Source organism: Hemicordylus capensis, chromosome 2 (genome assembly GCF_027244095.1).
Source record: "Hemicordylus capensis ecotype Gifberg chromosome 2, rHemCap1.1.pri, whole genome shotgun sequence".
Classification (NCBI taxonomy): Eukaryota; Metazoa; Chordata; class Lepidosauria; order Squamata; family Cordylidae; genus Hemicordylus; species Hemicordylus capensis.
Genome location: NC_069658.1, coordinates 378,234,481 through 378,252,555, shown reverse-complemented (window position 1 = coordinate 378,252,555; position 18,075 = coordinate 378,234,481). Strand labels below are relative to the sequence as shown.

The 18,075-nt window shown below is 45.3% G+C and overlaps 1 protein-coding gene across 2 annotated transcripts in view; it reads left to right on the top strand.

The window, feature by feature from the left end:
* The window catches only part of LOC128343590 (volume-regulated anion channel subunit LRRC8E-like), a 70,790-nt gene that overhangs the window by 18,092 nt on the left and 34,623 nt on the right, over positions 1-18,075 (top strand). For both annotated transcript variants that reach the window (XM_053292905.1, XM_053292906.1), the window contains exon 2: positions 11,651-11,810. The gene's annotated coding sequence lies outside the window, so the exon portion shown is untranslated. The remainder of the gene's footprint in view (positions 1-11,650; positions 11,811-18,075) is intronic.

Genomic DNA, 18,075 nt, shown 5'->3' with positions numbered 1-18,075 from the left:
ATAGGTACCTTTGAAATCAATAGCCCCCAAATACACATATGCCTGGGCTGAAAAATCATGGAACACATTTTTCATAACTCTCTCCCTTGACAGAATATTCAATGCAGGATTGTCTTAAAACTCGCTATGCCCGTCAATGGATTTGGACGGTTTCCTCAATTCTTTGCATTTTTTAACTTGAGGATCTGCAAAAACATCTGCAATGCGTTGAGACATGTTAAATGTTCGGTTTAATGCATTATGAAATCCACTAAAGAGGACTGTCAGTCACCTAAGCTTACAATTCTGTGTGCACACAAGGTGGTGGGAGTAACTCCCATTCAGATCAGGAGGCACATACTTCCAAGTAAACATGCACGTTTTTCATTAGTTGACAGCCCCAACCCAGATCATAAAACCACCCACAATGTGGTTCCCAATCTCTCCCTGCAACTCCACAGCAAGACATTCCAGATACCAACCCTAGCCCCTTCCTCAGCCTCAGGCAGTGAGTGTGATGTTGTGGCAAGAAGACCTGGAATGTCTGACTGAGACCAGGAAGACTCAGGGTGCAGCTCTGCCGCCCAGCCACAGAGTTAGTCTGCTAGCCAGACACACTTGGCCACTCACACTGCCTGTCTTAAGCCCAACCTGCCCCAGGGTTGTTATGAAGATCAGGCAGGAAGAGGGGGGACCATATACTGAAAATGTGAGTATTCGTGTTACTTACTTAACTTTTATCATGGTTTTGTAGCTGGATCACTAATGGGGAGATCCTGAATGATCAAAAAGAGACTAAAAATGTGTGCACTAAGTCCACATTAAGGATTGGCCTTGGAATAGGAGAATGGATTGTATATGGTGATTCAGGCACCATGGGCGAAATCCTTATTACATTAGTTTAGCTCGATGCATGTCTCAGAACTGACATAATTTAGACTCACTGTCTTGGAGTTGATAACACTTGATTTTTCTACTACTCAGCAATGCCCCTTAGAAATTAATGGGGCCAGATTCAAAGCATGGGCAAATCAGCCATGGATGGAAGTAACTGGATAGGATCCCTGCTATCTCCTATTCTCTGAGGATGTGGGTTAGTAGGAATCCTATCCCATTAATGTTTCATAGTGACCCCCTTGCTACAGTTGCTTGGTTCATTTATATTGGCAGATTAGGTTCAAAGTCGACTTTCTCCACAAGCACTGAAAGTAAAATGAAGGTCTGAAGGTCATCCAAGAAGGAAACAAGCAAAATCAGGGAATTCACCCACATGCAACCTTTTTGTTTATTGGTCACATTCAACAGCTACCTGGTTAATAAAAAACACAGAGTCCTCACTGCTATTCCCTAACTCCAGTTATCTCAAAAGACAGGTTTCCCCTACGATCCCTGTTGACCTATCTTTTTCCTGTTCATAGGAACTGGTGATGTCCATTAATATCTCTGCAAAGGGCAGGCTAGAATGAGAATACATAAACTAGCTGCCTTGAGGACCCTACCCAAGCCACGGAGGGGCCTGGGTTGGGTGGGTCTGAACTTTGCACCTTCCTCCACTAGTTTCGGTCCTCGCTTTTCACATGACCAGGGAGCAGGAATAGCTGCAGCACAGAGTGCTCCAGACATGGTATGCTAACTGAAGTTGAAATCTGTACATTGCATCTGCGCTAAGAATTTCTCTTATACTGAAACTTTTGAGGGCAAGTTCACATGTGTGAGATCACTTCATTTCTTATCTCTTGATAATTCAACAGTTCGTGACTCAGAGCAGAATATGTTGAATTCTGTTGGGAAGCTTTATCTGTTGCTGTTGTTGTCTTGTTGCAACAGATGCTTGGTGTTCTAGGAGTATTGTTTTCTTCCCCCATCTATTATAATTGTGGGTGATCCCTGTAAAAGCTGGGCTCAGTATGGCAGCTGGCTGGTTTTCTACTGGGACAAATCAAACTGACTTTTCAGACCCCTCACAAATGAGCAAGGAAGATTTAGGGGCATGTGACAATATGTCAGGGTCCTATAGATTGGCTTCAGTGATTCGCATGATGTATTTTAAAGTAAAACTCCATTCAGATAGGGAATAAACTAGAGAAGGGACTGAAGGAAAGAATCAATGATCCAGCACCGCTTGGCTTGGACAGCTCCCCCCAGCTGCCATGTCTGATTCTTTGGACAAATGGCAAATACGGAGGTGTAATGGGATGGACACTGTCACAAATTAATTTTATAATTGGTATGCTTTCTAAGGGCTGGCTAGTTTCCATTTCCCAAAACTCTGTTCTGGAGTCTGCGAGCCAGCAACAAAGCCTATTTCAGCTATAATATATGTTATGTTCCATTCCTTTGCCTGAAATCATGTTTTGACATCATCTCCCTGACCAGGCCTTCTCAGGAAAGGTCGGAGGTGAGACTCTGGCCTTAATTTTCAGATCAGCATGCAACTGGAGCTTTCTGCTATGGGATAACTTCTTCTTACTTGCTTGTTCTGGACATGTGTTCTGGAATCATGAATCTGCTCAGGTCTTTTGGGTTTTGAAATGCAGTTTTAAAAACTGACTTTTAATTCCTAGAACTGTGCAACTACATGAGTATGCATATGCATAGCCTTTCCTACCTTCCTAGGGCGGAAAGTCTTCTTTGGATTCATTGTGTGGTCTGGTATATAAGATAACCCCAGTTCCCCTCAGAGGCCTCAGCTAGGGGGAGGACATCTGCCCAGAGCAGGGATTTTCTTCACTTTCCCAATCCTGTCTCCTATTCCCGCATTTGGTTTTCCTGTAGCCTTCTCAAGCTCTGAGTAATTTCTCCAGCATATGGACTCTGTCATGCCCTGCCTGCTTAGCAGCCCTGCATGTTGCTGCCCCTTGTGGCAGCTTGCTATATTGCAAGCAGAGTCGTAGGCTTCTGATGCCCTGAGCAATCCCATCCTAGAGAACCACGCAGTAGCCTTCTTGCTGTAGCAGGAAGAGACTTCCTGGCTGAGACAGGCCTTGCCTCAGTATCAGGGTTCTTTTGGTCTGGCGTGGATGGTCTCTTTTCAGATTGGTTTGACCCTTGGCTTGTCTTTGACTCCTGATTATCTGCTTGACCCTCTGACTCCTGGCTTCAGATTTGGCTTGGTCTTTGGCTTGTTCCTGCCTCTTGGCTTCTGTCTGACCCTCTAGTTCCTGATGACTACTTGGCTTTGACCCTGGTATGCTACTGACCCTTGACCATCCTGGCCCCTGGCCGCCTACCTGGTGTGATTTCTGGTGTGTTCTTGGCTGGGGATTTGTGGCCCCTAGTGATTGCTGCCCATGGCTCAGGTACCTGACAGACTCCCACACCTCCAAATCCTCCCCTTGACTAATCACTGGCATCTTTAAATACTTTCTGGCACTCAGCACAGACCTCACAAGGTATTGGCCCATCTCTTGCATTAGAGCAGTGTTGTATTCTATCTAGTAGTCTTTTATGTTTTGTGATTTTAGAAGTTTGTCCCAGTGGGGATCTTGTATTGAGTGTGGGGGTGGAGTCAGAAAGAAAAAGGAGGAAAATGGAGTTATTTCTAAATGAAGGCTTAGTTAAATCGAATTAAGACTACAGTACTTTGTGTTTATGAGGGAAGCAGCTATAAAACATTTGGCGACGAGATTTTGAACCCGCTATGTGTGTGAGCCTGCAAGGCTTGTAAAAGATCCTGCATCTTCCTCTCATGGCATTGCTGGGCCTACATTCCTGAACGGCTGCCTTCTCCTATTGCTGCTGCTGGTGGTTTCTCCAGCTTCCTGACCTGCACAATCCTTAAAGGTACTCTTTTCCTTATGAGTCCTGAACTCTGTTGCTCACTGGATGCCCAGAGTGGCATGGCTCAAATCCCACCACCACCTTTTTTCTTGTCCTCCCCAGGAGAACCTACTCTTCCCTGGGAAACAAACAATGGAGGTCTTATTTCTGTAATTACCTCCTCACTATGTAGACCTCTGAATTTACCTCAGCAAAGCAGAAGGTTATATTGCTTCACTGCCTGGGCCCTGGAGGCCAAATAATATATAACCATTTGCCCTTTTCTGCCAACTTGGAAGGGGTAGATCGAAGTTGCCACCATATGCCAACCTTTATGAAGCTGCTCTTCAAGCCTTAGATCAGGGGTTCTTAAACTTGGGTCCCCAGATGTTGTTGGACTTCAACTCCCTTCATCCTCAGCCACAAAGGCCATAGTTTGGGATGATGGGAGGTGAAGTCCAACAACATCTGGGGACCCAAGGTTAGGAAACCCTGCCTTAGATGATCATTTTGACACTGCTTTGAATGTGACTGGTGAATCTATTGGTCAATATGTCACAGCACTGCATGCCTTAAATGAAACCTGTGAGTTTTCCCACTTTACTGATGAAATGTTCAGGGACCAGATTGTTATGAAAACAAATTACTCCAAACTGTGTGAAAAACTGCTACTGGAAGGGAAAGGTACCTTGGAAAAAGTTCTAGAGATGGCTAGAAGGGTGGAAAAGGTTCTTCACTGTGCCAAATTGCTCTCTTTGGTACCCCAAACCCAATCTCCTGAAATCCAGGCTGTTCAGTCTAAATTCTTCCAAACCCGATCTTCTCATATGGCACTGCCCCCAGAAAGTGGCCACACAAGAAAGGAAGAACTACCAATGTAGAGACTCTGCCTACGAAGCCAATTTTGCTTACAGTCTTGCACAGAAGGTCACTTGCAACAGGTGCAAGAAAAGAGGACACTTTGTTAAGGTTTCCAAGTCTGCTGTCCACTCCATTACTGATTCATTACTGATAAGCATGAGGCAAATGAACCACTTCCTGACAGTATTTTAAGTGTGACGAACTCAGAGCCTGCTGTTCCACATTGTCAAGTTAAACTTAATGGCTATGAAGTGTGGATGCTGGCTGGTTCTGGTTCCCCATACACTATCATTGCCCATCTACTTTACAAGAAACTCCTTCTACATCTGATCTGCACCTGCAGCCTTCAGACATCCACCCATGGGGATATGGATGTTCCCCTGTTGCCATAAATGGATACTTCACTGCTGTCCTGGAATATAAAGGATATACTGCAGAAGGGAAAGTGTACATATCACAAAAAGGAGTCTCAATATTGGGCTGGAAACATCAGAAAGATCTATGGATTGTGTTAGACCCAAATAGCATAGAACCCATATTACAGATGATGGAGAATCCATAAGCGGATATGACTGCTGATTTCTTGAACATTTTTGCTGATACTCCAGGCGCTGCCATATGTTTTAAACATAAAATTCACATGAAGGCAAATGCAGTACCTGTACAACATAAAGTGAGGAATGTACCCATAGCATTGTGCCAATCACTTAGAGAGGAACTTTCAGGACTACAGCATGCTGACATGATAGAACCTGTTGATTAATCAGAATGGATCTCTACCCTTGTTCTTGTGTGGAATTCAAACAGTAAGAATGTGCATAGATTTAAGAAATATGAACTCCAATACAGTAGTGGATTATCATCCATTACCCAATATCAATGAAATGCTGCTTACTCTGAAAGAGGCTTTCATGTTCACAACTTTGGACTTGTCTTCGGCCTATCATCAAATTCCTCTGCTCAATAGTTCTCACAAATATACACCTTGCCTTCATTATCCCAGAGGCCTTTTCCATTTCAAAAGATTCCCCTTTGGATTAGCCTTTGCAGCTTCTGCATTTCAAAGAACTATGCATGCAATTTTTGGGACCACAGATGGCATCACTTACTTTCAGGATGACATTTTAGTGTATGGCAAAACCATTGAGGAGCATGATGCTAAACTGACAGAAGTTTTAAGAAATCTCTGATGAAATGGACTTACTATGTCTGGAGAAAAATGTCAATTTTGCACACACTCAATGATGTACTTGGGACACACGATATCTGAGTGGTGTACATCCCAAAACAGACTTGATGAAAGCTATGTGGGGAAGCACCAGAGCCACACAACAAGGATGCACTTTGCTCATTTTTAGGACTCTGTGAATATTACTCTAAATTTGTTAGACAATTTGCCTTAAAGGTTTTTCCATTGCATCTTCTTTTTTAAAAGAATGTAGCATTTAATTGGGATGCATCCTGCAAGCTTAGTTTTCAGACTTTCAAATCGGCCATCACTGAAAGCCCTGCTCTCACTTCTTTTGACACCAGTAGGTACACTGTTGTATCCACGGATGCTTCTGAATATGGTTTGGGTGCTATCTTGATCCAGCAAAAAGGGGGCAGGGACGTTACAGTTGCTTTTGCTTCCAGAGTGCTTTTGCTTCCAGACTGCATCAGAGAAGATGTATTCTGTAACTGAAAAAGAAGCTCTAGCATGTTTCTGGGTAGTGAGGCACTTCAGGACTTACTTGTGGGGCAGAAAATTCACTCTATGGTCAGATCATAAACCCCTGTCTGCCTTATTTACTACTCAGGGATCAAATCTCACAACCCCAAGAATAGCCAAATGGATCACCAGACTTATGGACTTTGATTTCCAGGTAGAATATCTTCCAGGTATTCGGTATACAGAATGTTTATCTTGACTTCCACTTCCAGGTCAAGAGGAGATCCCAGAAGAAGAGGATGAAGAAGTAGTAACTGCTCAGATAGCTTCATCTACACATGGAGTGATCACATCTTCTGAATGGAAAATGGCCCTCAGTGCTGATCAAGTCCTTTCTGAACTTAAGCCTTATATAACTAATGGATGGCCATGCAAAAACAAGATACCAGAACATCTTCAACCATACATGCATGTATGTGAGCTGTCCCTTATCAATGAGCTGATGCTTATTTGTTTTATTTATTAATTTTATTTCTGTACTACCCTTCCAAAAATGGCTCAGGGTGGTTTACACAGAGAAATAATAAACAAATAAGATGGATCCCTGTCCCCAAAGGGCTTACAATCTAAAAAGAAACATAAAATAGACACCAGCAACAGTCACTGGAGGTAATGTGCTGAGGTGGATAGGGCCAGTTACTCTCCCTCTGCTAAATAAAAAAGAATCACCACATTAAAAGGTGCCTCTTTGCCAAGTTAGCAGGGGTTAGGACTGACCGTTTGGTGGTGCCAACCTCCTTAAAAGCAAAATTGACCACAAAGGTCATCTGGGCATGAGCTCGACTAAAAGGTGAATCAGAGAAAGGTTTTGATGGTCAGATATGGACAAACACATAGAAAATGTAATCAGGCACTGTATGGCTTGTGCCAGAAGTTTCATTTGCTGACATAACTACAAATAAAGTGATCAAGTTCAGGGCTGCAATTTTTCCGAGAGAAGGTCTTCCCAAAGAACTAGTGACTGACAATGGGACACAGTTTACCTCATTTGAAATGGAGCAATATTTGCACAACCATGGGATAAAACACAAGACTCTTTTCTTGTACCATCTTCGAGGGAATGTGTGAAGAATGAACTGGTTAGAGAAGGAAAGTTTGCAACTGGCTACCATGCAGCAACAACCCTGGAAAGAGGCAATCCATGAAACTCTATTTGCCTATCGAACTACTCCTCATTCTACTACAGGAAAATCACCATTTGAATAGCTGAGAGGATGCAAAGCTACCACCAAACTGATAGGGCTTTCCATGCCATCTGGTCCTGAGGATGCAGAGAGTCATGATCAGGTAAGTGAGAAGCAACAAAAATATAAATTGTTACTCTAACTTTGTTAGAGTACAGTTGCCTTATAAAGTCAGAAAGGGACATTCCTGATATTCTGGACCAAAATAAATAATTGATATCTGAGGAGATTCTGTCATATTGGATGATGGAAAGAAATGGAACAGTTTGAGACTTTCCAATATGCATAGTATGAGACAAGAGGGAAGGAAGTCTGATTTCAAGAGAGGAACTGGAGAGGACTTTGATCTTACCTCCTTTTTTTACTTCATGGATGAGGCTGATTAAAGTGATGAACAATCCTTGGCACCAGAAGAAAAATCATAAACCACTCCTGTGCCAGAGATCCCCAAAATCAGGAAAAGTGTGCATGATAGGAGACCACCTCAAACACTTCAAGACTTTGTCACCAAATCTTAAATCAGTTCAATTCTGGTTGTTATAAAGAGGAGGGATTTGTTGTATTCTATCTAGTAGTCTTTTGTGTTTTGTAATTTTAGAAGTTTGTCCCAGTGGGGATCTGTAGAGAGACTATGGTGGGGTTGAATCTGAAAGAAAAGGGAGAGGAAGGAGAAGGATTAAAATTGAGTGGTTGTTCTGAATAAAGTCCTAGTTAAACCAAATTAAGGCTACTTCATGTTTTATGAAGGAAAGCAGCCATAAAACAATCAGCTACTGCCAGATGTCTTGTGCCCTAGTCTCTCTCCCCTGTTTCTGCCCCTACCTTTCCTGTTTCAACATCAATACCTGTTTCCTCCTCATCTGATCTCACTTTGGCCGTGCTTCCTGACTGGCATAATGGTGGTGAAGCCTGACTACTCATCAGCACTTCAGGACTGGATCCTTCACAGTTCTTTTCAGCCAGATTTCTATTTATTTATCATATTTCTATCTATCTATCTATCTATCTATCTATCTATCTATCTATCTATCTATCTATCTATCTATCTAAACTTTTGTTGTATGTTTGATTGCCAAGTGACTTCTGATTTCCTATTAAAAATCTATTTGTCTGTTTTACTACCTATTGATTGGACCCATATGTCTAGTATTCGAAAATCAAACAGTGATGTAGTAATGACTAGAGGAATAGTTTCCAACTAGCTGAACCTGCACAGAGCATCTGTGCAGTAGTTTACTTACTTTTAGGGGTTATTTGGGAGAATTAGTTTGGCTAGTCCTCCCTTTGTAGCCATGCGTTGCACTGTGTTCCCCTCCCCCCGACAACTGTCTTATTCACTCCCCCCCACAACTCTCTCGCTCGCTCTGTCTGCCCCCCACAACTCTCTCGCTCACTCTGTCTCCCTCCACAATTCTCTCACTCGCTCTGTCTCCCCCCACAACTCTCTCGCTCTCTCTCTCTCCCCTCACCTCTCACTCGCTCTGTCTCCCTCCACAACTCTCTCGCTTGCTCTCTCCCTCCACAACTCTCTCGCTCTCTCTCTCCCCCCACAACTCTCTCTCTCCCCCCACAACTCTCTCTCTTGCTCTGTCTCCCTTCACAAGTCTCTCACTCACTCTGTCCCCCCCCCACAACTCTCTCACTCACTGTCTCCCTCCCACCTCTCTCGCTCGCTCTGTCTCCCCCCACCTCTCTCACTCACTCTGTCTCCCTCCACAACTCTCTCGCTTGCTCTCTCCCTCCACAACTCTCTCGCTCTCTCCCCCACAACTCTCTCACTCTCTCTCTCCCCCACAACTCTCTTGCTCACTCTGTCTCCCCCCACAACTCGCTCTCGCTCTCTTCCCCCCACAACTCTTTCACTTGCCGCTCCCCCCCCCAAGTTTAGTTTAGTCCCCAGGTGTAGGTTTTTCCCCCCTTAAGGGCAGCTGTTTGTGCTCACAGTTTCCAGCACGGTAGGCAATGCTTGTTGGAAGTGAAGGACTATGCGCTGTCTCTTGTCTCAATGAAAGTGGAGGACAGACTAATGGGTCTGAGGGCTAGAGGGTCAAGACATTGGTCATCCCTTCTCTATTGCTCTGACACTATCCCTTTGGAATGTAGATTGCTACTCTCAGGGACACTTCCTTCTTTCCAGCCACTTCCTTTCTCTCTCCCTTCTCTTCCTGTTCCTTCTACCTTGCAACATGCAAGCCCCTCCCTGCACCATGTGTGCAGAGATGCAGAATCCATCTGCATCCAGCTAGATAGATAGTTTAGAGATCCTAACTCCTCACTTTCCTATCTAGAATGGAGTTCTCTAATGGATGCCATATATATTGATTTGAAACTATGAACTGGCTCCAAGTTACTTTACTCTCAGCATACATGCATGCCAAACTCAATTCCGCTGTGTTGTGCCTCTGTGCACTCTGCTATAATGAAAAAGGTTTTCTCCTACCAGAAAGAATTCCCAACAATGCTGGCCCACACAGTCCCTTTTTTTTGCGGGGGGATGACTGGGAGCTTTGGTTCCCTTTTTTTTGTGTGTGTGTGTGTATGGGAGGTCAGGAAGACTGTCTGGGTTTTTTTAGGAGGGCGACTGGCCCACGCTGTCCCTTGGTGGTTTGTTTGTTTGTTTGTTTGTTTGTTTGTTTGTTTGTTTGTTTTTGAAGGGGTGACTGGGAGCTGAGGGTTGTGGGTTTTTTTGGGTGGTGTGGGGTGTGGAAGACTGGCTGGTGTTTGGGGGGGGCAGAACAATGGCATTTTTTCCCTTTGGGGGGCAAGAAGGTCAGCAGCGCGCCCTCAGAGTCCCAACGGTTTTTAACGGCCCCTTACCTCCCGGCAATTTTGGGCTTCATTTGGTTCTTTGGTTCTTCATTCAGTCGTTTACCCACCAGCCGCCCCCTCTCTGTGGTCAGTTTCCTCTGCCTTTCCTTTTGTTCCTTTCCTTTCCTTTTCATTCCCTCGCTGCCACACCCTCCTCAGGCAATGGTTCCTCCTTTCCCCTCTGCCTTTCCTCCTTTCTTCCTCTGTCTCCTGAGTTTGCTGATTCTGCCTGCCTCCCTGGCTCACTGCCACTCCCTTCCCAAGGCAATCATGGCTTCAGGTATCCACACGGCTTATCTTTTGATGGCTTTGAATGATATCTCTCTTTTACACTGATTCACTTCTGCTCCTGGCCTTTCATCGGTTTAGGAATGAAGAGAGAACGTCACAAAATGGCAAGGCACTGCTTTGAGAGAAAGGGATGTTCTTGTTCATGTCCTACACTTTCACAAAATGGCTACCTGAGTGCACCAGTGACATAAGAACAGCCCTGCTGGATCAGGCCCAAGGCCCATCTAGTCCAGCACCCTGTTTCACACAGTGGCCCTCCAGATGCCGCTGTAAGCCTACAGGCAGGAGTTGAGGGCATGCCTTCTCTCTTGCTGTTGTTCCCCTGCAACTGGTATTCAGAGGCATCCTGCCTCTGAGGCGGAGGTGGCCTATAGCCCTATGACTAGTAGCCGTTGATAGACCTCTCCTCCATGAAGTTATCCAAAACCCTCTTAAAGCCATCCAGGATGTTGGCTGTCACCACATCCTGTGGCAGAGAATTCCACAAGATGATTATGTGTTGTGTGAAAAAGTACTTCTGTTTGTTGGTCCTAGATTTCCTGCTAATCAATTTCATGGGATGACCCCTGGTTCTAGAGTTATGTGAGAGGGAGAAGAATTTCTCTCTATCCACTTTCTCCACACCATGCATGATTTTATAGACATCATGTGTCCTTTTAAATTACAATTACAATTACAAATGATTGCCCCTGAAAAGGGCCTCTGAGGCTGAAACACATTGGGCTTCTATAAATGCTTCACAGCACCTGAGACTTTGTCTCCTTTTTTGTTTGCTTGTTTTATTGTTGGGAAAACACATCACAGAAGAAGTGCTACTGGGAGAAAATATGTCTCTGGCTCCCCTGTTATAAATGCAATTTTTATCCATTTGTTTGAGGGGGAAATAGGGCTTCTGGTTTTCCTGCTGGCAGTTATTATCCTGATGAACAAATGTCACAAAAAGGAGAAGCTTTGAGCCAGGTGGTAATTCTAAGGCCACCATTGTTTGAACTTTGCATTATGTCTGAGATGAGATGACTGGATTAAGCTAGTGATTGTTCTTTTGTCTTTATCACAGCTTCTGTTATGGTCAAAGGAATCCCCTGGAGCATCCCCAGGAAGAGGATATTGAGAAAGGATAGTATACAACGGAGAGGAGACCCATGCAGAACTTTAAAAAAAAGAAAGAAAGAATTTCTTGGTAAAAAGGATCTCAATATAGGGTTTGATAAACTGAGGTAAGAGAATTCTTCAGGAGCATGTACTGTAACTATCATGAATCCAGAGGTTGATTTTGATATGCTAAAATATTTATCAGGGGGTAAATCGCGTAACTTCCGTATCACGTCCACAAATTCCCGATGGAGTTGTTCAGGGTCGTGAAAGGGTTAATGTGCGCCAACTTCCCCCCTGAATCAGTACTTGGAACCAACAATCACTCTCTGTGACCTTTTTAATGAGTTTTTGTGGACAAAATCTCTCGTATTCAGGCCCACTTAGATTCAAACTCCACAATTGTGATGGAATCTGATGCCGAGGTGTCCAGCAGCAACTCTTATGTGATGACCCTGGATCAGTTTCAGTTCGTGACCCTTGAGAATGTGGACAAGTTGCTTGGAATGGTGCAGCCTACTACCTGTCCTCTTGATCCTAGCCTGACATGGCCTATAATATCTGGCAGGGAAGCTGTTATAGAGGGCCTGGTAGAGATCATAAATGCTTCTCTGAGGGAGGGCAGGATGCCTCCTTGTCTTAAGGAGGTAATCATTAGACCCCTTCTGAAGAAGCCTACCTAGGATCCCTCAGAGTTAAACAATTACAGGCCTGTCTCCAACCTTCCGTGGCTGGGTAAGGTGATTGAGAAGGTGGTGGCCTCCCAGCTCCAAGCAGTCTTTGAGGAAATTGATCATCTAGACTCACTTCAAACTGGCTTTCGGGTGGGCTATGGGGCGGAGACTGCCTTGGTCAGCCTGATGGATGATCTTCAATTGGGAATTGACAGAGGGAGTGTGACTCTGTTGGTCCTTTTGGACCTCTCAGCGGCTTTCGATACGATCGACCATAGTATCCTTCTGGAACATCTGAGGGTGGGAGGCACTGCTTTGCAGTGGTTCCACTCCTAACTTATGGGCAGATTCCAGATGGTGTCTCTTGGAGACTGTTGTTCTTCCAAACCTGAAGTTTCCTATGGTGTCCCTCAGGGCTCCATATTGTCTCCGATGTTGTTTAACATCTTCATGAAACTGCTGGGAGAGATCATCAGGAGATTTGGTGCAGGGTGTTATCAGTATGCTGATGACACCCAAATCTATTTTTCCATGTCAACATCATTGAGAGAAGGCATAACCTCCCTAAATGCCTGCCTGGAGGCAGTAATGAGCTGGATGAGGGATAACAAACTGAGGCTGAATCCAGATTAGACGGAGGTACGTATTGTGCGGGGTCAAAACTCAGGAGATGATTTTAATTTGCGGGTTCTGGATGGGGGTCACACTCCCCTGGAAGGAACAGGTACACGGTTTGGGGGTGCTTCTGGATCTGAACCTCTCCCTGGTGTCCCAGGTTGAGGCGGTGGCCAGAGGTGCTTTTTATCGGCTTCAGCCGATACACCAGCTGCATCCATTTCTTGAGATGAACGTCCTCAAAATGGTAGTACATATGCTGGTAACCTCTAGGCTGGATTACTGCAATGCACTCTATGTGGAGCTGGCCTTGTATGTAGTCTGGAAACTGCAGTTGGTCCATAATGCGGCAGCCAGATTGGTCTCTGGGTCATCTTGGGGAGTCCATATTACTCCTGTGTTGAAAGAACTACACTGGCTGCCAATACATTTCTGGGCAAAATACAAGGTGCTGGTTATTACCTATAAAGCCCTAAACAGCTTAGGCCCCCTGGGTATTTAAGAGAACGTCTTCTTTGCCATGAGCCCCACAGCCTGTTAAGATCATCTGGAGAGGTTCATCTGCAGTTGCCGCCAACTTGTCTGGCGGCTACCGGGAATGGGCCTTCTCCATTGCTGCCCCTGAACTAGTTTGGAATGCGCTCCCTCTTGAAATAAGAGCCTCCATAGTTCTGGCAAGTTTTTAAAAGGCACTGAAGACACATTTATTCTCCCAGGCTTTTAATTAGATTTATAGTTTTAAGAATTTTAATACTGGGTTTTTAATGTTTTTAATTTTTTTTAATGTTTTAAATGATTTTAATTGTTAATTGATTTGATGTTTTAAATGCTTTTCATTGCAAACCGCCCAGAGATGCAAATTTTGGGCAGTATAGAAATATTTTAAATAAATAAATAAAATAACAGAATAACCATATCAGGCTTATGGTCATTTTTAGCACAAAAGACCTAGAGTAGGGCAGGCTAAACCATTTTCACACTGCCACTTTTTTCAGGCTAGCTACTACCACCTTGTTACATATTTGTGCTCAGGAAGGTAAAGATATTTGCTTAATCACAAACCAAGTAACACAGAACTGGCATAAGACCTATACATCCTATTCTTATTTAACACACACATGCTTTCCAGGCTTACTATCCATTCTCCTAATGAAATTATACAGATGTATGTTTGTACGCATGTGTGCGTGTGCGCACACACAAGAGTGAATGAGAGAGAGAGAGAGTTACAGATGTATGTGGGCTCAAGCCCAGAAGGTTTTGTGTAAACCAAGGCAAACATTTTCTGAAGCAAAGAAATAAATTTATTCAGAAAGATAGCATATAGCCAGGCACATAAGAAAATAAAGATAAACATTAAATGCATCTTCACTAATGTGTTCTTCTCAGTTATGGAAAGGTAAAGAACAAGACAAAATACTTGCATTACCATACATCCAAAGGAAGGCATCACAACATCTGGAATATAGGGATCAGATATGCTGAAAGAGTACATTTGACCCCACAAACAACTTGAAACAAGAGTCTCCTGGATGTATCCAATGTTTTATGATATGAACTGGATCTGTATTTTAGTTGTGTGCAGTTCTTTTTTACTTCTCTAAGATCTTACTCTAGCCTTGATGATCCTCCTACTGCTCAACCAGTGTGTGCACTGAGTTTATTCCATTTCCAATAGCATTTGTTGCTATGATGTGTTGTACTGAGGAGAACAAGCAAATGCTGGCTCTGCAGAGTCAGCATGTCCCAGAATATTTCAGGGAGAGTCTGGGAATCTGTAGAGATTGATGCAGGGCTCCAGAAAAATCTGCTTGCTGTTGGGAGCAGTTAAGGTCGAAGTCTCAATACTAACATACACAAGTGAGTGACCTCCACTGAGCACAGTCCTCTGAAAAAGAATGTGAGGTATGGTGACCGTTCACTCTGTATACCTAGGATCTGGAGAGCACTAAATTTCACGAAGTGCACTCCTGCATTGGAGTTTCACTCTGGGAGGGGAACTAGCCTGATCCTGCTGTCCTACCAAAAAACCCCGGCAGGTATCCAAAAAGAAAGCAACCTAAATTCTTTCTCTCCCTCACAAATGCATACACACAGTGACTCTCACACACAAGGAGCATCCATCAGCCTGTGTGTGCTGTGGGATTCCTGGGATGCTTGGAGAACCCTCAGGCAGCTTCCTCTGTGGCAAGAGCCCCTGTTGGACAAAGGAGCCTGTGTGCAAGCAAGCAACTCCCTCTCCACCACCCCTGCTGGTCACTGGCACCTCCTTCCTCCATGGAGCGTTTGTGCAAACAACATTACTCCTGGGGCATGGAAGGGGCTGCATGCATGTCAGCCTTAGGAGTGCAGGCCAAGGCAGAGTGCTGAGAGCAGGGATAGCAGAGGGCTCAAAGTCAGGGGGGCTCTTGGGTGTTTGCAAAGATGGGAAGAAGCTCAAGGCTGAAATGTCTGGGAGCAGCGCATGCCTGAGGCTGGGGGACTGAGAGAGCTGGCCTGGGGTTGCAGTCAAGGGCTATTGCAGGTTGGAAGAGAAACAGCGGAAGCCGAGCTCAGGAAGGACCAGAAGCAATGGCAAGCACGTTTTCTTCTGTCCTGACTCCCGGCTTTGCACAATCTCATGTGAGAGTTTAAGATTTCATTTCAGGTGTCGAAATGCCCAAGGACCAGAGATGGGGATGAACTAGGGGTCACTAACAAGAGGCAGCCCACCGAATGAAAAACTGGGCCCTCTGCACCACAAGATTTCTGGGCACCCTTGCAATGTGGGTGAGCACAGTTCTTTGCCTCATTCTCATTTGCTCAGCAAGGGTTGGGTTCCAATAAAAGTCTACCCAGTGTTTGTGTTTGGGGGTTTCCAGTGAACAGGATAAATGGGGCATGTTCGGAGCTTGGCCCAAGGATCTAATTACTAGCTCCTTGGCATCAGGCAGCAAGTCAGCTCAGCCTGGTCACCCGATCTCTACCTGCAAAAGCATCCCTGATAAACACCCTGCCTATTAATAACAGCGCAGCACTCAGGACAACACTAAAAGCTGACATTTGGCCCCCAGCACCCTTTCCTACTTTCAGCTTAACTGCTAACCTCTTGCTATCTCTCCCCTTTTTCCCCGAGGGATCTGGTTCTTGGGCTGCAACCCTCTCCTGTAAAAGCTGGGGATCAAAGCCATGAATCTTGTCCTAACCAGCTTGCGGGGAGGGTAATACAGAGATGTCTTTCTGTGTATGAATATTAGGGCCAGCTCAGGCCAGGCTGGACCTTCCCAATATGGAGCACGCTCACATCTGGGGACACCATTTATTCCCCATGCATGTGTTATATCCTCATCCATGTGTCATCTATGTGTTATATCCTCATCCACAGCTCAGCTTGATTGTGTCTTATGGACCCCACCTTGTGGCTGATCCTATTTAGCAATAAAAATGCAGTTGATGGAGGGACAGAAACCCAAATAACAAGGGGCCTGCTGGTACCTATATCGGGCAGCAGCGATATAGGAAGATGCTGAGAGGCATCATCTCATACTGTGCGGGAGGAGGCAATGGTAAACCCCTCCTGTATTCTTCCAAAGACAACCACAGGGCTCTGTGTGGTCTCCAGGAGTCGACACTGACTCGACGGCACACTTTACCTTAAAAAGGGTAAAGTTGTGCCTTTGAGTCAGTGCCGACTCCGGGCGACCACAGAACCCTGTGGTTGTCTTTGGTAGAATACAGGAGGGGTTTACCATTGCCGTACTTTATTGTGAAGTGGAAATGGAAATAATTCTGTAAATAGGAGGTGTTTTTAAGGGCCCTCAGAGAGGTCTGAGACATTGCCCAGGAGTCTGAGGGAAGGTTTAATTAATACTGGAAATGTTTGGGTACTGGAGGCAGGCTTTAGTGAGTTGTGTCTTCCCCCAGGGCATAGCTAGGGGAGAGGGGCCCCATGTTTGCCCCTCTCCCCAACGGCCCCTTAGAATGAGGAAGATAACGAAGAAAAGAGGGAGAGGAGCAGCTGGGGGGCCCTCAGGAGCGGATACATATGAACCACTTCTCCAAAGCTGCTATGCAGACCATTTCAAGCAGAAGTGCATTTAGGGGGGCCCCCACCACCACGCTGGAGGCCTCCCTTCTGCTGCTAGTTAAGCATCATCCCCCTACACACAATTTTTTTTAAACACTTGGGATATATTTATGCAAATATGCACTAGCCGAAACATTTCAACACACAACAGGACATAACTACACTCGGCCAACTGGCGCAGTGCAAGCCAGCAGTGACCACACCACCCAGGACAGTCCAAAGAGGATTTGGGGACCCCCAGGGGGTGTGGAGGCCCTGGACTTCAGCCCCGAAGTCCAGGGGTAAGAGCAGAGCACCACTGGTTTCAAGCAGTTCCCACATGAGAATCTCATGAGAGGCTACCATCAGCCATTTCCTTGATGTGTAAAGGCCAAACAAAATGTGACCAGAGAGCAGCTCCATCTCTGGAACTCCTCATCATGTCTGCATTTTCTTTTACAAAAAGCAGCTGGCGGGGCAGGGGGGGGGAGGTGGGGAGCGGAGAGCATGATTTGAGCTGGGGCTTGTCTAAGCTCCACCCACAAGGAAGTGGCACTCACAGCAAGCAGAAGCTGGCACAGGCAGTCAGCCGGACAGCATACAGGCAGTTGGGAATGATGGCGATGGGGAGAGACAGCAACTGGGCACATACAGTAGGGAAGGACTGTTGCACCCAGCAAGAGCTACCTGTTCATGAGGCGCTTAAATAGGGCTGAGGAAGACCTCCGCCGGTGGGCTGCCAGCTGACCATTCTGGTGCCAACGCTGCATCTGGATCAGGGCTCGGGTAGCAGGGCTGCTCCTGGGGATGGGGCAGAAACTACGGCAGTTCCTCCATGGGGGCTGTGCCCAGGATCCCCGGCACATACAAATACGGCGAATATTTATATCTGCTTTTCAACAAAAAGTTCCCAAAGCAGTTTACATAGTTATAAACAAACAAACAAACAAACAAACAAAATGGCTCCCTGTCCCCAAAGGGCTCACAATTGTAAAAAGAAACTTAAGACAGACACCACCAGCAGCCACTAGAGGGATGCTGTGTTGGGGGTGGATA